The 22,514-nt window shown below is 40.2% G+C and overlaps 1 protein-coding gene across 8 annotated transcripts in view; it reads right to left on the bottom strand.

Annotated features, from left to right (window-relative positions):
* Positions 1–22,514, bottom strand: part of Pgant9 (polypeptide N-acetylgalactosaminyltransferase 9) — a 322,236-nt gene that overhangs the window by 243,238 nt on the left and 56,484 nt on the right. For all 8 annotated transcript variants that reach the window (XR_013081806.1, XM_076783691.1, XM_076783689.1 and 5 more), the window contains one exon: positions 1,688–1,728. The gene's annotated coding sequence lies outside the window, so the exon portion shown is untranslated. The remainder of the gene's footprint in view (positions 1–1,687; positions 1,729–22,514) is intronic.

Here is a 22,514-nt window from a genome sequence, read left to right as displayed (position 1 = left end):
TAAACGTCCGTTTTGACGCTCGATGCTTCTTTACGAAATTACGTAATTATATTCATGCGATATGTTAATGTAAAATTGTATTGTATCGTGTGAGTAGATCGAAGAGAATCCAGAAGCGATCAGACCTTCGATATTAGACGATTCTAATCGTGGAAGCACTTGGTTAATCTGCAAACAGACGAGTAATCAAGATCCGCTAATTAATCAGGTAATCAATCAGTTCAGTGAGCAATTAGGCTCGATCGCTAAATCGTAGTCGGTATTGTCTGTTTGTTACAGTATACGTTCGCGGAACAGACACTCGTTCAACGTCACAAAATTAAGGGTAACCGTAAATCAAATTTAACATCGCCAGAATTGTGTATTTAAGGAACACCGTCGATTCGAGACGTCATGTATAACGACAATTTATCTTGATTTCTCGTTTCCATTCGCGCGAACGCTTGTAAATAATGTCATTAGCCTACATATCAACGTCACGTCGGGCATCAAAGTGTAAAACGTTGCGCTCCGCGAAGACGCGCAAAAGTGGATTTAAAATTTCACCGGGACATTTGTCTAACTCGGTTATTTTTGTAAAAGTTCGCGAACCATGGTTCGGGGAAGCATCGATCCAAACTATTCGTTTATATAGCGGAGATACTCGCGCGCTGATACTTTCTTTCGAGAACATTATTTAGTGGAAAGTACTTATTCACGGGTGCAGTAAACCGGCCATTATAACTCTCCGGAGGCAAATAACCGCGGAGCTTACTCCACCATATCGCTCGTATTCATAAATCGAGCCACGAGATCTCTCCTAGTTGGACAAAAGGGTACGACGAATGTTACTCGCGAGAAAGACTATAACGGGAGGGGACTTGATAATGAGCCCAAGAAGATACGAAGGTATCACGGAATAAATCCGTGGCTTGGAATAAATGATAAAGGCGTGGAGGACGGGGAAAACGATCCTTGAGAAACACCGAAGCGGTGTTATCGAGGTCGTTGAATACGAGAACACAGGAAGATCTACCAGGGGGAAACGTAGCACTTTGCGCTGTTCTCTTGACCCTGGAGCACAACAGCGCTTAACGAGCTGAAAACCGTCCCGACGATCCTCCGCGAAACGGTCCATTTGTATCTTTGCTGCTTTCTTACGGGATGAAAGCCGAGATTTCCACGGGTATACAATTATCATTACACCGACAGGCTCGAGCATTAAACATTCAAATGACTCGTTAAACATTTATCAGCATACTTTTCCTTGTCCGTTCGATTATAAATTATTCGGTCTCTCGAAGATGCAGTTTCAACGTTTCGAATGCGTCCCGGAACATTTCTAACTCGTAAACTGAAACACTCGGAGCACGATTAAAAGCAAATTTTATGTAGAGAGCGTTCGACGATAAATAAATTCGAATTCGTTCATTTGCCAATAAAAAATTTGCATAGGACATTATCGCTTTCGCGAACGGGCTGTTATTAAGATCGAATAATAAAATTCACCGCAATTTTGCTCGTTACCAGCAACATAAAAAATCAGATTCGTTTCTATTCTTGCGCGACAGTTAAACAATTACGCGAAAAATCTCCCGGCCGAGATTCTCGTAATTAGTCGAGACGGAAGCACGAAAGAATCGACGAAGGATTTTATTGGCTCGAGCCTAGAGACGATAATCAATTTTTCCAATGTCCAAGTACTCACCGTTTTGTAGACGGAGGCAGAAGTTCCAAGGCGGTTCGATTCTGAAACAAAAACGAAGATAACCGATTAGTTCGGGCGGAGGATCGGTCTCGGTCGAGATTTTATCGAAATTATTGCCTCCCTTTGTCCGACGAGAAATAAGTTTCTCTCGGTCCAGCGTCACGCAACGCTGGAAGCTGTATTAAAAATTCAAAGGTGGGTCTGCCGGATGGACCGAGAGAGGAGGACAGAGAGGCGGAGGGAGAATTGAAAGAGAAATCGAACTTCTAACTCGGTTGCGGCGTCGACGAAAAAGCACCCCTGACCTTCGAGCACTCCAGAGACGATCATTCCTTCCCTCTTTCATCTCCGGGGATTCTTTGCCTTTCCCTCTCGACAAGAAGTTTCATTCGTCTCCAGCGCTTCCAGCCTTTTTCCCTTCGAAACTACCGAAGAAATGTATTACATCGGACCTCGTGTAATACTGTCGGAAGTCCGACCTCACGCGGAAGTCTAGCCTTCGATGTGTATTCGCTACGGAACAACCAACAATTTTCCTTCCATTTCAATTCGTGAAACAAACTCAAATTCCTTTGTTAACAGTATAAGACGTCTAGGCAATTAAACGTGTTGATAGAAGATATATTTATTTAAAATCGAATGTAGCGTACGATGCGTTAGAAGTCGACCTTAATCGTGAAAATATCATTAGAAAAGAAATGACCAACACTTTTCCTTTCATTTTAATTCGTGAAACAAACTCGAATTCCTTTGTTAACAGTATAGGACGTCTAGGCAATTAAACGTGTTGATAGAAGATATATTTAATATTTAAAATCGAATATAATGTACGATGCGTTAGAAGTGGACCTTAATCGTGAAAATACGTGGACGAAAATATTTTGCAAGGTGTACGCCGATAGCAAACATCATTGGAAAATTGGTAAACGAAAGCGGGTATTCCGAAGAGTCTGAACATAACGAGAAACGACTATTATCGACAGCTGTCGACTATATCTAGATTCTAGGTCTGAGTAGAGATCGTCGATCGCTTATTACGGGCGGGAGACACGAAGAGGTTTATTAAGCGACCCATTTTTCTCGACAGAGTTGCACTTTTCCCGGGGAAGTAAAATCCCATAACGCGGAAACAGTAACGCGATAAATATCGCGTTTAAATTATACATTGAGCAAAACAATTTTTTAGATTCCGCAGTATCGCGTATCGTCGGTCGCGTGCAAAATAGGGACGAGAGAAAAGGAGAACGAATAACCATAGAATATGTTTTCCCCTGCGCCGCGATTTTACGACCGTACGAAATATTTGTATTTTTCTACAAACTAGCGCAACGATAGAATAAAAAATCTTTCTATCCTTTTATTTTGCTATCGAGGAAATTTAGCTACAGGCGACCGCGATTCGTTGCAAATATTTCTTTGGTACGCTGTTTTTCTAACACGTTGACTTCCAGAACAAATTATCCACGAAAACGAAACTAGCATATGAATAATTTGTCATGGAACTTATTTTTACAAGATTCCTATCTAGTTTTATTTTCTTTAACGTCTCGAAAATTGTGAAAAACCGTGGCAGTCGATGTGCTAGACTCTTTCGAGTCACTGATTCAATTAGAGAAATCGTTTTATGTTGCTTATCAAATTTCGAGTAATAGGAAGTGGTTCGGTAACGCGTCGACTCCGATAAAAATTAATTAGTCCTGCGACCTTAGGGAGCGAGGATAATCACGCGGTGGCAGTCTTTATCGTTGGTAGGCGCGCGAGAATATAAATCGCTACGGGCGCTATCGTTGACTCGCGAGCGTGCAGCTTGATTCTTTGTTGCTCGATCCAGCGAGACGTCGATCAACCCTTTCTGCCACATATCCCTTTTAATTAAAACGAGCCTCGCCGGTGCAATAACGAATTCCGAGGCGACGCGGTAATGGCCACGGGCAAATGGGTCTATTGCAGCTGCAATTAACGTTACGTCGCAATTAATATCGAGTCAACGAAGCGTCGACGCGTTTTTCCATGAAATCGCATTTAATCGACGGACAGGGCTGGAATTCCGAGAGGTGACTAATTCTGAACCTGTTTGACCGTATCTGCAACTTTTGTGTCAACAATGAATGCCGACAAAGTTGGACAAATTTTATTTCCGAATATTTTTTCGTAATTGCCTTAATTCAAATTTCATTTCTGACATATTTGAAAAACTGTATTTACTTTTTAATTACCAGAAATATTGAACTGACAGCGATAGTTTTTTAGCTTTTTTTAAAATAGACTTTGTTTAAAACATTTTATTCGTGCAGAGATAAAAATATGAACTATAGATGTAGAATGATCGATGGTAGACTATTTTCCAACAGAATATAAAATATTTTTAGCTGTATTAACGAAAGGGGTATTTTTATTAAATATTTTCTTGGTATCTGACATAAACGTAGACAATCATGCATTCCTTAATGCTGGTTTTTCATACTAAGCAGGATGGCTTTGAAACGGATGGCAGCCGTACAGGAGGTGGGCTGAGGCATACTTAATGAGGCAAATGCTGGCAAAGAAATCGTTAAGGATATCAGTATCGTTATTAACGTCGCCTGAGCTTCAGTAAATTTTCAAACTAGGAACATCATTTTCTTCAATAACGCTACGTACTAAATTTCATTTACCTCATTAACGCGTTTACGAATTGGGTAACGTATCTGCCTCTAACTGATTATGTGAGATTATCCGCTTTAATTGGTCGTAATTAGAATACAGAAAGATCGATAATCGACGAATAGTACTATATTATCATCGATACAAGTTGTGCAGAAAGGTTTGCCGCAAACTTATTAAAAATAGATAAAAATAGTTTATATAAACTTAAATCCGAAATTGCTTTATTGCAAAGATGGCAAGCTTTTAAAGATATTTACATTCAAAATGCATTTACTATAATTTCCAATACGGATAGAATATTTCTGAGTTCGACTATTTTTGCAGAGGGAGGAATCGTCAAACATTTTTTACAACTACCACAATAAATAATAAATACCTTTTCAATAAAGCATTCTTCATCGACTAGACCTCAATAAAACGTAGTATAAGTTTGGTCCCAACTTTTTTAGAATAGCCTGTATTTACAAACATCAATACAAGTAGAAACAGCGAGTAATAGTCGGACACTCGATCGTACGAGTACGCCAAGAATTCCCGAAAGTAAATTTTCTCAAAAACAATGACTCCTTGCCTTAAATTCGAAATCGTTTCGAGAAATCGGTGGCTCGATATGGGAGCCAAGAATTAATTTGTAGACCTTTTGGTGGAGACTGGATCTCCATATTCGATTAAACCTGTAAACCGGAAACGCCATTTACGAAACAAATCGTCCCGTTCTCACGGCTCGTCGAGACGTTTCCGTCCGTCGTCGAGCGGGTCTGAATTTTCCACACCTCGCACGTCTTCTATTAGGTTTTCTATGAACAGTTCTCGTACGTGCGCTATTGTACGCCGTAAACTCCCCCGCGCGCCTACGCGAATCCTCGTGCCTCGTCGCCAAACTGTCTCATGGACGCGTGTACAGCTTCTATTATGTTTCCCCGTGAATTTCTCTCTCCCTCCCCCCTTCCCCTCGTTGCATCGGTGTGCAATTTTTCCCTTACATTTTACCCTGAAATTTTCCTTCCTGGCGCACGCGTTCTATCTTAATGCTGCGCCACGAAACTTTCCTGCAGTTTCTACGTGCTCCTGGCACGCTTTACAGGCTACATGTAAATAAGCTGGCCGATCGTCCGCGCGCGGAACCATCCTGCGGGTGTGTGCGCGACCCGACGATTATTAAAGCAGCTATTATATGCGCGCGTGACATTATAGTTCGCGGAAAGAGAGTGATAGAGGGTGTGGGAGGGAGTGGGAAAGCAAAGGTGCTCTTAGCAAACTGACGAGGAGCATAAATCAATACCACCTTGACTCGTGTCCGGAGCCCTCTTGTACTATTAGCTCGACTAAATTCGTATTCGTACGAAAAAATAATCAAATTAACGTAAATCGAACGACACTTCCAGCTAAGATTATTTTTAACCCTTAACAATATTTATCTATTTAGACTTTTATAATGTGTAATAATATTCAATGCTTGTTTATTAACGAAAGAAACGGTCGTGCATTTCGTAACGCTGGATTTACGGAACCGTGCTTGGTTTAAATATTAATCGACGGAACGTGGGTAAGGATCCCGGTGTTTCTGTCGTCCGTGAAAATGCGATAAATCGATAAGACGCGGTTAACCAGGGTACCGAAGGAAAGATTTGATTTGCGTAGCCCTGGGGTCTCTCAGCCAGATGGACTTCGCGGGGCGAATTCATTGGGCGGTCGTTCTTTTATGATGCATGAGATTTCCCCGATCCCTGGATAATGGAATGGGAAATAAAGTGCGAACAATTCCGTCACTCCCAGTTCACTTCGAGTTAGGACATTCGCGCGAAGAAGTGTGCGCCACACGCCCACACAATGGAACATTGTTTGAGTGGCAAATGCAGTCTCCAGAACCGGTGGAATGTAAATTTGTCCGCAAAACTGGTCGACGATCGCTTTAAAATTAGACGATATACTGGCGAACGTCCATTTCAAAACGTGACTTTTCTAAACAAGTAAAAATACCATCGGGAAGAAATCTCGTGTCGTTTTCAATACAGATTTTGCATCCCAAGTTCACCCTTTCACGGTTTGAACTCACCATAAATATCTTTATTATTATTTGAAATCTTACCACAAATACGTAAAACAAATATGTAAATAATAAAATATATAGTAAAGATAAAAGGAGAGAATCTTTAGTTTCATTTCAGAAGCTTGTTACTCTGAAATTAATAGGACATTAAAAATAGTTAAACTTTAGATGCCTGCAGTTTCGAAGCTACTAATGTTTTCTGCATAACTGAGCCATCGTTAGAAGCGGTAAACCTTCCCCTTTCAAATGATTTTTGGTTTTTGTCGATCCGACTTTTGGTTTTCGAGATATCATCGTGTAAAGAAAAGCGTAATTTTTAAAATTTCACTCTCCGTCTTACGAAAGCCTATTAACGCGTATTAAAAATACTAAAACTTTAGACGCGTGCAGTTCCAAAACTACTAGTGTTTTATTAATAATTGAACCACTGTTGGCAGCGGTGAAGCTTCCCCTTTAAAATGGTTTTTGGTTTTTGACGATCCGATTTCCCGTTTTGGAGATATCGTAATTTATGTAAATGAGTATTTTTCTTAATTTGACTATCTCTGTCTCCGTCTGACGCGTCGCGTCGTACCTCCTTGTTTACCCCGCGTACGTGACTCTCGTGACCTAGTTTCGGGCGTAGTATTTCCAAGAATTTACTACGCACTGTTTACTATTATCACGCGCGCGAGTTCATTCTAGTCAATGAACGTAAACAAACGCTTCGAACCCTTATATCTCCGAAACTAGCCACCGCATCGACTCGAAACTAAAATCGCTATATCTCCGGAACTAATAAAGCTATCGACTCGTACAAACGCTCATTTTAAAGGGCTTTTCATCCTCTATCCGATGAGTATAACAACTATTATAATTTGTGCTGTCCTCTATGTTTATTTTCACATTAACTTTGACACTACGCACCGAATGAAGTTTCGGCAATTTCTATCGATTATACGACTGATGTGCGACACAACTGAATAATAAATTATTTATTTAATTTAAAAGTGAATGAAATGTCGGTAATTTTAGTGTCAATGCTACGAACGCCCAAAAAATCTATTTTCAACGTTTTCGTTTATCCGCGAATAATCGTTACGTTCCAATAAAATTATGTTCGATGCAAAATCTTGTACGCCTTCGAATGCTGGTTGCTCTTCCGTCACGATTACGGGCGCAATCAAGCGAGCGGCATCCCCGATTTTCTCGCGTCGCGACAAATGTCGACACGAATCGAAAATCAATTAGCTCGCAATGCGACGTATTCGCCGGCACGCGAAATAAATTTAATCGCTGTCAACGGAACCCGTAGACCCATTAGCCGGCGCTACCCGGAATCATAAAATCAACTATGGCTCGGTAATAATCCAAACGCATCGTAAACAAGCATCGATAGCGAGCCTGAAAGTAATCACGAACTTTTGTCTGGCACCGTCGTAAAATCTACTAGAATCTACATAATTCTATCCAATTGTAACGCAAATACTATCATTCACGGTCTGATAAAATTATGTTCTCCCTTTTGCTACACTTGGTGGAAAACGGGCTACCAAACATTATTTTAACTTGCGATCCGACGGTACACGATAACTTTTATTTCTTTGTTTATACCGTACCACTGGGTATTTCTTTGCTTTCCATGTTGAGGAATTGTTAATACGCTTCTATCCGGAGAATGGCCGCTAGATTGCAGAAACTACTTAATAATGCAATGGGCCAAAAATCGATGTAGATGCGGCAAGTGCTCATTTTCCTCCGAACTCCTGAATTTTTTAACTCTACGCTCGAGAATAAAAACTGCAAACGTTCTGCTTATTCTATGCTTCGCAACGATCTTCCAAAAATTTCGTAATCTAAAAAGTCCCATTTTATGTGCAAACAGAAGCTAGAAAAAAATATAAGACAAAGGAGATCCGATTAATCCGGTCCATAAAAATGTCCTGACGACGTTCGAAAGTCAATTATGATAATGAGAGTTGCATTTGGGTTAAAAAAAAGAGAAAGAAAAAAGGGATTCGAGCGTCGAATAAGAGAGTTGCGTGAAAAAGCAAATTGGAGGGTCAGCCAGGCGAGTATAATATGCGTACGCGCATAATGCATGCGTATCGGTAATAAGGAGCTCCGGCAATTAGAGCCGAATAATTAAAGGGTCGTTAGTCTCGACGGCCGCTAAAGTAACTCGGCTAGCGCGGAAAGGGAACGGAAATGGAGTCCAGAATCTTCCAAGCTGGACGAGGCCGTCTCTGAATTACAGAAACTGCATCGATCGCGTCAGCTCCGTCTTAATTTCCAGCGAGCGTTTCTACGCGGAATGCAATAATCGTACGTTAAACGTGACACAACTCCCCATATAATTAGTGGCGCGCGAAGGGGGCGAATGTCGCGTTATAATACGTTCGCAGTGCCGCCGAAGCACGTAATTACCGCGAGTTTCTCTTGTCGCTGACAGTGCGTGCCAACAAAGAAATATTAGATACGCCCTTTTATTTAGAAAGATCGCGCATCGTACGCGCTTTATTTCGTTCATTAGCGCCAACGGCTATTAAAAAACGAAAACGCGAATAAAACCGGGGCAGCTACGCTTAAAAGCTCCGGGCAGAAAAATCGTTACAAAATAAACTCTTCTTTGGGAACATTTTTTCGTGTCTTAAATCTCCCTTTATGGCGCACTTGGCCTAGAAAGTTTAGTTTTATAAAGTAATTTTCTAGGCGTTAAATGGAAATCGTTACTGATAGGAATACTTTTGAACAAATTCTAAAATGTTTTTTCAAAGTATCCCAGAGCTATCGTGAAAAATATTTAAGATTTTTAGAAATTCATGGCGAAAGAAACGACTGTAAGTAATACTGCTTCCCCCCCTAAATTCCAAAGAAAATATTAGTCGTAGGTTAATACGATATGATAATATTATGGTCCCATACTTGTTAATTTTAAAATAATAGTACGATGTAAGCTTTACCGCCTTGGTTAACACTTCATCAGCCTCACCACCGTCCACCCATAACTTCGGTTTCTTACGATGCATGAGTTCGAAACTTAAATCTTGTTTCACACGTAATTAGATCCATATTTTAAATTATGTATTCATGTATGCAACCACGCGTACTGAAATCCAATGCGTGTCCACCGTTATTCATTTCGTTTGTCTCCGGGTAAAAAAATACACGAAGTCGTAAAAAACATTGGACGAAATGAAATAAAATATACCCGAGCTGCGTGCGGGGTTTGTATCGCGGGCGGAAAAGAAATAATTCCGTGAGATCGAAACTCATTCCAGGCAACGCGTGTAGACACACTTAGGCAAAAAATTCTTATTGGAATGATCAAACAATATACTGTACATTCGCGAACAACAAACTCGTTCCGATAAAAACTTATTCTCGTACGTTTCCATTCGAATAAACGTTCTTTAAAGTTACGGTGTAAACTTTGTGTTTTCCATGAGAGACCATTTTTTATTCGTATAAATTTTTCGCTAGCAGAATTTTCCAACATTTACAACCTCTTCATGCATTCGTTATAGACACGAAAAAATGAACGAATGTCCAAACGTTTTACAATTTTCTCGCGCACGCGTTATAAACTTGTAAAACGTGTGAATTTCCAAGTTTTTACGAACTACAAAAATTGAAAAAAGTTTGAAAATTCGTACGCTTTGTAGGTTCCCTCTCGATTCAATTTTTAACTTTTTACACCCGCCACATTTTTCCAAATTATAGCGCGACAAATAGAAGTACTAGTTATTCTACAGTATTTCTATGCCATTGTTTGAAAGGTGTATTTTAAAGATACGCTGTAGGTCACCGGCGACCACCGTGACAGTCGATTTCCCGCGTTATCGTAATTAACACCGATCAAGTTTAATTAAGTGAAATGAGGCGTAATAAAATCTTGAGAAGTTTCAAGAAGTTGAAAACGCTGATGAAGCGAAAATCGACATGAATTCACGTCGCGTCATTAAACTCAATCCTCGGTAGGAATCGAATAGAGCTATTATTAGAGCCTACCCTTGGAACGACTTAACGAACCTTTCCGACATGACAGCCCTGAAATGACACACGATGAAAGTGGATCGCGCAAACTGGAGGAACGACTTGCCGTGGAAATCTGACGGACAGCTTTAATTACGATCGATGCGCGCCTATGTACATACGTAGGATCGACGCGCTAGGTTTGTGTACGAAGCTGCTGCGCTACCGAACGAATTAGCATAACGATCCTTCCGGCGTCATGCATTTTTCATATGTTCGTCCACTGGTAACGAGTGCACAAGTCCCTTTTTCTCTATTTACCTCTTTTTTTTTTATTTTTATTTTTAAAACGGAGCTCCGCGCTGCGTGTCACGCAGTAAAAATAATTTACGAAAATAAAAACACCCGTTGTGTTCACACTTTGCGTATCGGACGAACCTCGACGGGCACTTGTTTTCCCGAAGTTATTTGCATACCTTTGAGCCCGCTATCGCGATATTTAACACCACCTGGAGGGCTTTTAACATTAATCGACGCACGGAAAGAATTCGTCGAGAAGCAAGAAAATGAAAACTTCGAATTTTTACGCGTCCGTCGATCAACGCAATATTTTTAACATTTATTAATTCCACGAAATATTCTAAATCCAACTCGAATGCTTCGAGAAGAATGAAATAAGATTCTACAAAATATGAAAGTTATTTTATTCTTTGAGCGTGCTTGTATCTGGGAAGATCCATTTCCCAGAGTAAGAAAATTGGGTCGCGATGGAAGACGAATGCGTTCGTCGAGGTCAAGAGGGAAAGTTCCGTTGAGCTGAATGGACCACGCGAATGTACATTCATACTTACGGTGCCCCGGAAAATCCGCGAAAACCAGATAACCAGAGCTTCGCGATGGTAATAACTGCTCCCGGGTCGCTTTCAAATCTACTAAAACTATCCTTCCACGAGAGGTAAATGAGCCAAAATTTCGAGAGAGTCTGGCATGATTCGTTCGACGTTCTAAACTTGCCTTAACACGATTTTCGAGCGTTAGGACACACGAACGGCGAACAACCCCCACCGTATCTCCTATAATTACACCTATCGCGTCAGACAGCAGACGTTAAGTCAAATTATCGCGAAAACTTTCGGTATTCCATGAATATTCCTAAAAGGGGTATCATAGAAGATCATAGATACTAGTAATTTGATTAGAAACTCGTCGTATCGATAGAAAATAAAATACAGGGTGATTCACCCCGTATACTAAATAAATATACTCGTATATCCCTCTGCAGTTTTTTATATCTTTGTAAAATATCGAATTTTATTCTTTAAATCAATTATACATTTTTAAACCCAGATACTTCAAAGAAAGAAACCTATTTTGCATCGTTAAAATTCATTAAGTTTTGAAACATTAGGGATTCGTGCTTCATGTAAATACAATTTCGTCCACGTTCAGTGTTATGGGTTTAAAAGATTCTCTTTTAATCTTCTCCGCTTTCAACTCTTTTTTTTTTTATCGAATTCAGATTCGATATTTTCCCGCTATTGCAATGGTATGTTATTCGTTTCAGTTTTTCTGGATACATGGTGCTTTCAAGTTCGCTTTTTCAATTCATAAAAAACATATTTCATTGGATTCCACGCAAAACCGAGTTCCCTGATAATACGTTCAAAGTGTGAACGTATTACATGCAATCCGTTAAAAAGATTTCCTAAATTTTCGTTTAACCCATCAAAATATGAATCTGAATCATACAAAGTCAACACACAAGTATCAGGGTTGATTAAACGTAACAATTTTTGCACATGCAATCCGTTAAAAAGATTTCCTAAATTTTCGTTTAACCCATCAAAATATGAATCTGAATCATACAAAGTCAACAGACAAGTATCAGGGTTGATTAAACGTAACAATTTTTGCACATGCAATCCGTTAAAAAGATTTCCTAAATTTTCGTTTAACCCATCAAAATATGAATCTGAATCATACAAAGTCAACCGACAAGTATCAGGGTTGATTAAACGTAACAATTTTTGCACATGCAATCCGTTAAAAAGATTTCCTAAATTTTCGTTTAACCCATCAAAATATGAATCTGTATCATACAAAGTCAACAGACAAGTATCAGGGTTGATTAAACGTAACAATTTTTGCACATGCAATCCGTTAAAAAGATTTCCTAAATTTTCGTTTAACCCATCAAAATATGAATCTGAATCATACAAAGTCAACAGACAAGTATTAGAGTTGATTAAACGTAACAATTTTTGCACAGAACGGTTACGTAAGATTCGAATCGTTCAGGAAATATTTCACGGGTCGAAGTTACGTGCAACAGCATAAATTAAAAATCCACCCGGGCTGTTCAAACGCGGAATGATTAATCGCCGAAACGGCCGAAAAGAAAGACGCACGATGATTAATAGAGTACAATTTTAATATTCCTCGCGAGCGAACAAGAGCAAAAATCAACCTCGGCGAATGACAGTAATAAAAGAGCGAAGTTTGCGGATCCTAGGCAATATAGAGAATCAGGATGAATTGCCCGACAAGGAAACGACGGTGCTTTCCGTATGCTCAGCAAAGAAACGCGGCAAATATGCGGGAGATGCGAAAAGTTCTGTGTGAACGAAGGAAGGAGCGAAGAGAGGAAGAAGCTGGTCGCTCTTGTAAGCACGAAGAAGAATCGATGTTCGCCAACAAAGTGGTAATACCGGCCCATCTGCTATTCAGCAGATAACATCGGGCAACGAGTCGCGAACGATGTCACAAAGGACAAAAGAATGGTCCGCGGCTCTAATGAATTTTAATACATGTTAATTGTAGACTTGGAACAAGTACCCAAGTGGCTAACTGCCATACAACGGTTCCTTCATTATGAAAAGAAAACGATTTATTTAAGTCGCAATGCAAAGGCGTCTCGTTTATTCTTAGAACCGTCTCGTACGTCAGAGACGCAACCTTTCTTCGATTTATACAAACTCCAGAACACTCACAGATGACACTGTTTAGGTTCTTTGGGGGATAATTTAGAAATTTGAAAAATACAGAAAATTATGGAACAACTTCTTTCCATCAATTAATAATTTTGACTTGTAATAACTGCTGAGGTCCTGATTTTTAATACAGTAATGATTTTTAAAATAGACAATTGGGATTGGCATTTATGTTGACATTTATCACGTGAGAATTAAAAATAGACTTCAGAATCGGGTCAAGATGGACCCAAGTATGAGTCAGGCAGAGAAATTATTTGTTTTTTAAGGAGATTAACGGTGAGCATGCATCTTCTTAACGACCACGTGATCGTTTAATATACTGACGGAGTTACACTCCGTGATTGGGGTCACGTTTTAGCGACGACGATCGTCCAAGTTTGTCAAGCGTCGGTCGTGCACTGGAACGTGTCCAGTTTTGAGTCACCCTCGAAGATACTCCGGCGACACCAAGTTCAATTAACAGCGCGGAACCGGATGCCATCGGGACGAAATATCTCGTTGCAACTTGAATCGTTTCACGGGAAGAAGCGGCTTAACTCGCAGGACGTTGCTGATTGCCGCGTAGAATATTAGCGGGATTCTCCAAGCAGAAACAAACGTCCGGCATACAAATTAATTGGCTCGAGTCCTTCTTAATTAGCGTTACTCTCAAAGGACTTCAAACTTCCCGGGTTACGGGTTTATATTTGAAGTTCGTGACGTTCCACGGTTGTCGTTAGAATTTGCAAAATTTATGCAAACGCGGGCCTATTTTCCATTCCTCCTCTTCTAACGGGGTCTATATCTCGAGATCGGTAGACCTGCGAGTGTTTTATTACTCTACGTTACCGAACAAAGCTGGTTGAATTAACACGCAAAAGACTTCGATTAACGAAAAAGGAAATAAACATGAAAAACAATAAAAGGATCATACGCGTAAGGCGTTCGAAGAAGGTGGTACGAGCCTGAACAGAAAAATTCGTGGGGAAAGTCCTTCACCGTTTCGCAATTTGACGCTTCGTGTGACATTTTATAAAAACAAAAGTGGAGCACGGGACGCGAATGTGTGACAGTAGGTCTGCTCTACCGAAAGTAGGACAGTCCCGCGCTTAACCCTTATACTAACCTGTCCCAAAGACCCCATTCCCCTTTTTTTTTCTCATTCAAGGTTCGACGCGACCCCCTCTGAAACCTAATCGCCGGGTTCAGTTTCGCGTGGACGAACATCAACCGATCGTTACTAATTTATGCGTACAAGGCGAGTCTCTAATCTGTACCTATCCCGGCACGTTTACAACGTAGATTTAATCTGCATTGGGTTTAATTAAAATCAAGCGGGTCCGCGGCACTGCGCCCTCGTTGACAATTGCATGCAGATTGGATTAAGCTTTGGAATTAGAACGAGGGTTGAATTCACGCTCCGCGGGAATCTGGTGCCCGTTTGTCTACATTAATATTCGAATTTCTGGAAATAGAGCGATTCAGAGAGAGAGAGGGAGAGGAACAATGCACGACGTCGATAACGACAGAATCATCTGCGACGAGATCAACCGTTGTTAACGTTACAGGCCGTCCCGTCGAGCGTAAAATCGTCAACTTGATCGTGAATTCTCGAGACTTGCTTTTACACCGGAACTAGATAGCTGTAATTAACTACTAATTGGCAGCGCGAGATATACGTCACATACATCCATAGGATTCGTTTAATCTTAATTAAATAAATAAATAAACCACGCGCTTTATCTAATTAAATCTGCAACCGTTGCACCGGGTTTGCATTATCTTCGATGCGCTTATATTGCACTGTGACGTACAGTTTTCGAGTTAATTCCTACGTTACGAAATTTTCTATCGTTTTAAATTAAATAGTATTCGATGTAGTTTCATAGTAGAATAAATCTCATTCTAATAGAGCGTATATCGCTTTGTGCTCGCCTAACCCAGTCACATTTCTTTCGCCTTCTTTGTCGTGCCTCGTCCAGCTTACTGCCACGCAAGCACGCACTTTTTTAATTTGCATTTATAACGCGTCTCGATACGATCAATTATGAATATGTATCTCCGGCACCCGTACAATAGTTCTTTCGATCGCAACTAATGAATGAACTGCTAACCATAGTACGCGAGACGGTGAACTCTCGCGTTTCTATTTAAATGATTACGACACAATTGCATTTTTAGCATTGTAAACTGGTTATCTAAATATAACTGAAAGAATGACTCGATGACGATGAAATTACTCTTGTACTAAAAAATAAGATGAAAAATCGGTTGAAAAGTCGTCGCCGCGGGACAATAAACAACGATTCCCGAACTTTAACGCAAGTTAGGAACTTCTTAATGGGAGAGGACTTTCAGAACTGTTATCAGAATCGCTGAAAATGTCGCGTGCGTTTCCAAGAAGCACTTCGCTTTTCGAAAATAGTTAATTTTCCAACTTCCGAACTCGTTTCCTTGCATTTTCTCGCCAACGATACATCGAAACCAGAAATTATAAATGGAAATTGAAGCGTAGAGAGCAACGTGACTCGTTCCAGATAAGAGTTCGCTCGTCCCTGGCACGCAGGAAATGGATCACGCTCATCCGGAACGACGTAATTGAAGGTACGGTTCATCTAAATGCAGAAAACAACCGGTTCTTGCGCGGCACCGTCAATTTTCCCGTGACTTCGATCAGCGAAAATGAACTTCGCCCCGGAAGATTACCGAGCGGCGCAAAAAACTCACTAATTTTCGTCCTGCCGCCCAGTAACATAGTTTCCGCTCAGTCCCCTGTATCCTTATCGTCTCGACGAAGCCGCCCTCTAATTGCTAGGACTATAAGGAGCTAATAGTATTAGCACGCCCCGAGTCTTCGGCTCTGGGAAACAATTAACCTGAAAGGCACGTTGAGTCTTTCAGCGAGATGAGTAGATTACCTTGTTAGTACGGTAGCCACGATATACATACACGACACACTTCCGACATTGTCTGACCGCTATACTCGCGGCCAACCCTTCGCTTTTGATTTCAAAGTTCCATCACGGTCAAGCATACGATGTCGAAAATTATTAATTTCGCGCCGTTTCTGTACTTCGACTGGTTAAAATATTAAAATACGCTCGGTCAGGATCGATATGGATATATAAAATGCACGCGTGTCAATTATTTATTACACCAGCGACGAATGACTGGCTTGACTAAGCTTCTGCAACGTTTTACTCTTTCGAAATTAAACTCAGAATGAAATTGACTGCCGATCGCAGCTGCCGCTTTTGTACTCGAAAAATTCGTTCGAGAAAAGCGTGTTACTCTGTGAAAGCCGTACTAGAAAATTCATCAAAACGATTGCTTTTAAGATGGAAATATCGGGGTCAACGTTCGTTCATTTACGATATAATTCGAGTCGCTCGTGATTTTGAAAATACACGGACCGCGTTTCACGAAAATTACTGAAACGATTCTGTTTTAAAAATGTTAAAATATACCCAAAACACCAGCATCGTTTCTTTGCAGACGATATAACGATGCCACGGCGAAAGAAATCCTGAAAGTCGACCTTCGAATGACGATAACGACTGCCGGAAAAGGAAGCTCCTACTCAGACAATAATGATCGACGGAATCTTTTCCTCCAGGCAACGATCGCGGTAGCTTTTTAAAGATTTATCGTTATTGCGAACGAAGAACTGCTCTCGTTACCTGCCGCAATTAAGAAACAAGACAACGAATATCCGATTCAGAAAATATTTATCAACCTCTCCCATGTTTCCTATTACGGACGACCATAACTTATATTGACCATAACGTTCCTGCGTAAATTACATCCTGGATAATGAAAACATTACAAAGTTGATTACTTATTCAGATCGTAGCTCGAGAATGCACCAACTATAATTTAGACAAACTTTTACGTATATTTTAGCTATCTATGACAACTTCCTACTCTCGAATAAAGAGAAAAAAGGCAAATTCCGTGCCAAGCAACTGTATAAAATAACTACTGCGATTTTAGTAATTATTATTATGTAGGTTATCATTTTTTTCCATCCTTAAAGCATATTTCATCGCATCACTGTTACAACGTGATGTATAAATGATATACTTATTCGAGCAAGTGCTGAATAAAATGGATATTTCTCTCTCGTATATACGTGTTTAATCACTTCCGTGTTAATAAATTATTCTTAATTATTTGTAACGCCGATCCGATCACTGACTCGTTGCTCCTATATCTTGGGAAAAAATATTTTTCTACGAACGCTGCAAATTTCCCCGCAAACTTCCGATATTTTACGAACCACGATCCCCAGAAGAATCATCATATTGCCAATCGTGGACCCACTGTAGCGGACCAACCGTTAGGACGACGAATAAAAAAGGTTTCAACGCGGAACCGAAACTTTATCGGTTTCCCGAGCTTTTCATTGGCCACCGGAAGGAAGGGTGGATCGAAGGAAACGTTGGAATTAGAACACGTAAAGAGAAGACGATGGGACTCGTTTATTTTACGTCCAGAGATCTCAGGATCTCTTTAACGCTTCTTCAAAACAAACTTTTCTTCCAAAGGACGACGAGGCTCGTAAACACCGTTCGACGAATTGCTTTTGTAGACAATCTTTGTAATTAAGAATCTCGACCACAATGACCGTTCAATACTGCAACATTGACAAACGCAGACACGCAATACTTTTTTAAAATAAAAATACTCGAAAATTCTTGCTATTCTGCGCCATTCTCAATGAATTTATTAGGATTCATTCGGTGAAAATGTTTTACAGAAACGTTGTAAGCTTTAAAACCAGCCATCGCACGGCCACGCGTCGCTCCGAAATCGCGCGTTTTATCGAACGAAAACTCCAGCGACAAATTCGGTGCACCGGTTACGCGCTGTCCGTGAATGAGACATGACAGTGACAAAATTAAAAAAAAAAAAAAAGAGGGAAGGAAATATTCGTGAACTCGAATCGTAAAAGCTTTTGTACAGAAGCAGCAATCGGTAGCAAATGGAAGTTGATATCGATTTTCGAGAGAAAAAAAAAAAACGAACGGTTGTAACCGTTCGTCGCGCGAAGTACAATTTTTCCTCGAGACGGATAGACGTGACAAATTTTCAACCGGAGAACTGCTGCAGCCTGAAAACGAGCTGAAAGTGGATCGAGAGGTGTCTATACAAACGTTAGGAGACGTCGTTTCCAACTCTATTTTAAGTTCGTAACGCGGGGGATCGCGGCTCTGCCAATATTTGCGACGGACTGAAATGACATATCGTTGTTGTCGGAACGCGCCATTAAACATTACAGCGCCGACTTTCTCGCGCTCTCGCTACGCTGTATTGTAACTTAAATAATGTGCGCCGGTATCATAGAGCTCGACGTCGAAATGGCCCTACGTTTATTTTCGCCAAACGGAGTGCAGTTACAGCGAACACGGCCAACACGATGTTAACCGAAGCGAACAATTCACGAAATCGTACGAAATTATCGAGTAAAACAGAATTTATAGCCTTTGATCCACGCCCAGCAGACTCCGGGTTCGTTTAAAACTATTTCTTGCGGAGTAGTTTTTAAATTAAAGATATTCGTGGGTAAAGAGTTTACGAATAGAATTAAAACGATGATTGTAATTTTGAAAGTCAAACTATCGAATTTTTTAAACGAGGAAAAATCAGAGAAATTCGAGGATAAAAAATTCACTAGGTTTCCGGCGAAATATTCGCGTTATATTGTTTCGCTTCGTTATAACGTAACAGTAGTTTCGTAATTAAATGTGGATGCATCGACATTTGCGTCACGTTAATGCATCGCGTACATTTATCGCCATTATCGGGACGATTAAATTTTAGATTACAATGTTCGAGCTAATGCGCCGTTGAAAGCATTTTATTAACGTAACACACAGAAATCTATCAAGGATTGATACGCGCTGGCATTGATCAATGTTTACAATTTATTCTGTAAAAGAAGTTAACGAGATCGATACATGAATTAATGTATTGTAACGAGAAATATTGTGATCTTGATAGAAGGAAAAAATCTCAAAAAATTCGACAACTGCGTGTAATAAATATTATTGAGAAAACTGAAGCCACGAAATAATATTGCTTGTCCTTTTCACATGCAATAGTAATATCCAATATTACTATAATTATTTTTAATGCATTTTGGCTCGTGTGTTTGAGAGGATTCACAAATGCTGAGCAAATTAAACGAAAATTCAGTAACGTTAAGCTAAATATATCCGTTTCACGAACAGCTCTCGTACAAGGATTTATTTTCACCTTTGTTGCCGATGGAGGGATTTCATGCGGCTATCCTGATGCAGGATTAATTACATTTAACCCTCAACAACTCCCCTCTGCGCCTCGACAATTTGATTGTCCTTCCCGTAGCACTCAAGCATCCCCATTAATACGTCCATGATATCCATAAGCTATCGATAACAATATTTTAATTTTTTTGCAATGTGTGGTAAATACCCGACACGACAACAAAATAAATTATATTCTTTGAGGTAATCGATTTAAAATCGTATTTTATGAGCAACAAATTGCACATCTAAGCAATGTCACACGGAATTCCACACCTAATTATAAATAATGTTTGAAAGGAATTATTTGAAATGTAAAAATAGTAAAATTTAGTGTGTGATCTAGAGTGTGGTCGAACGATCTCACATCTTCGACAAGTCCCATCGATTTCTAAATGGACCTTCACACGTTTACGGGCAATGAATCGATAATTCCGGAACGAATAACGACGTGCTCGAACTGTTCTCGTTATGGCGATAGAACCGTTCCACGGCCAATCAAATTGATAAACTCGCGATGGAAGCGTCGATCGAGCCATTCTTCGTCGGGGGATACGTTTTTCTTGGTAAACGAGATCGAGACGGATCGCTTGGCTTGTTTCGGGAAAACGATCTACGATACCCGTTTCGAAACTCTAGTTTCCGCCCCCCGTGCATCGATACAATATTGGGCAGGTAATTAAGTCTGTTCCAATTTCCTTCTAACGGAGATTTTCTGGTGAATCGTTCCTCTTCTGCGCGTGTGTTATTATTAGTTTTATTTATTAGTCTGCTCCCATTATATACGCGTGGTTTATAAATTGAATTCGCGCGTAACAGTGAAGATCGAAAATAATAACAAGCCCACGTCTAAAATATCAAGTGACAAAATATCAAGAAATAAAAATAGAAAACTAGAATGACACTTTTAAAGATACAGTTTTTCAAGACATAAAATAAAGCTTGTTTTTACTACATTTAACAAAGTAAAATGTGATTCTCGATCACTTTTTGGGCGTTTGGAACCACTGACAAAAAGTACCAGGGAATGGTTTACCTGATTAACGGGCCAGTTATGTTCCAGTTGCGCGAAGTTTCACGGCGCGTTAGGTCGAACGGCAAATTGAAACTTCGTTGGCTGATTTATCGCTGGCGAAAGTAAGCGACGACGGAAAATTAATTAGGAGTTCGGATCCTGTCGAAGGAAACCGAGCCACGGGAGCGAACGATCCGGGGAACTGCGAATTGGAAAAATTTGTATACTCGTTACAACGCAAAACGCATAAGGAACACGCGACGGAATACGAAGCTTACGACCATGAAAACGTAAAAGAACACGAATAAGAAGTCGTAGTAATAGAGGCGGAGGGTGGGGAAAGAGGGGAAAAGACCGGTTGGCCATAGACTAGCGAGGAACGAGGCTCATCCACCCACGCCTAACAAGCTGAAATTTTTTCTCTCACCATTGGACAGTTGGACGTATTAAATTTAAAATCGTAACATGCAAGAAGTGCGTAAAGAATTATTAAAACTGAAGAAATTCCAAGTAAATGGATCGTAAAAAATCTGAACGTATTTGCAATTATTCGTGAATAAAGGCTATGCATACAACCACTACCATAGACAGGCTTTCACAAAGAAACATGCTTCTCTCCTCAAATCTCTCCGGTGGTAGTTAAAACAAAGTTATTCTCGATATAAAAGAAGTACAGCTTCCGAACGAAGTAACGTAAGTTTATAAAGAAGTTAACAGAAAATAAGGAACAAAGCACGTTTTTTCTTAAAGGCGCACCTCTGCTAGTATAAACTCGATGGTTCGATGGTGCATTCTCTGTACTCGTCATATTTAGTGCCTACTAATCTGCAAATAGAAAAGATTTTACTACCTGATAATCTTTAAGAAATGTTTACGTAAAACTCCCTTCGTGTGTCAATAATAATTAACATGTTTGCTCATTCTGAAAGCTATAATACTTCGTGTTTATGCAAATAACAAGTAGCAGAGCTGAAACATGCAATATCCTGCACCTGCAGTGTGAGTTTCTTAAGTATTAGAAATCGTTTGTTTATCGAATAATTACCGTTTCGAGTTTCATAATTACTATTATTTGATGGGTTCACGAAGGAGAAAGGTTAACCTATCGGATGACTGAACCGAAAGTTAAGCACGGATCTCTGCAAGGAGATTACTCCAGTCATTAAGGTCATCGATGAAATGGCTGTCTGATGTAATATACAAAGTCCATATCAACCTTAAACAAGATTTAGCTTACTGTGCACCCCTAGTCACGGTGGTTACTAGGGTATGCTAATGTCCTATAATTCATAGCGGATTTACTATCGAATACTTCAAGGGAACCCCAATCGACGAGTGGCTCTATTGAAGACACTTTTCTATTTTTCCAGTAAATATGTTACCATGTATAGCCAGTGTAAATAAGTAGGTTGTTGGCAAACTGTACCACGAAGAGTTCACCGAGTTAAATTAACCCGTTTCTACGAGTTTCAGGGATTCATACGATGGGGGATTTATCTTACAATAGTTCGAGAGGATCGCGGCAAAGTGTCTCCAAAGGAAAACACGAACCGAGCGGTAGACTCACGCAAAACAGCGTTCAAAGACTGAAACAGGCCAACGTTAACGGCAAGATTAACAATGGCGTTAACCGACATAACCGGAACTAAAGCAAGAAGCAGCGAGACATTAAATTAACTTCGCAAAGTTGAACAACGCGGCGCGCAAAGTTGCACGACGCACGGCTACTCCCTAATGAAGAGTAAATGAGGTCTTCCCCGTATTCCGACCGCGTTCAATTTGTATGTACACCTGTTATTACTTTTCTCCGGGTGGGCGCAGCCGCCGACGGTACCCGGGGTAAAAAAAAAAAAAAAATAAGCATAATAAATGAACGGTAGGGGAAAGAAACGGCGCGAGAGTA

The sequence above is a fragment of the Colletes latitarsis genome, chromosome 2 (genome assembly GCF_051014445.1).
Source record: "Colletes latitarsis isolate SP2378_abdomen chromosome 2, iyColLati1, whole genome shotgun sequence".
In the NCBI taxonomy this organism is placed as follows: Eukaryota; Metazoa; Arthropoda; class Insecta; order Hymenoptera; family Colletidae; genus Colletes; species Colletes latitarsis.
Note: the sequence above shows the minus strand (reverse complement) of the source record. Positions and strands in the feature narration are given on the sequence as shown.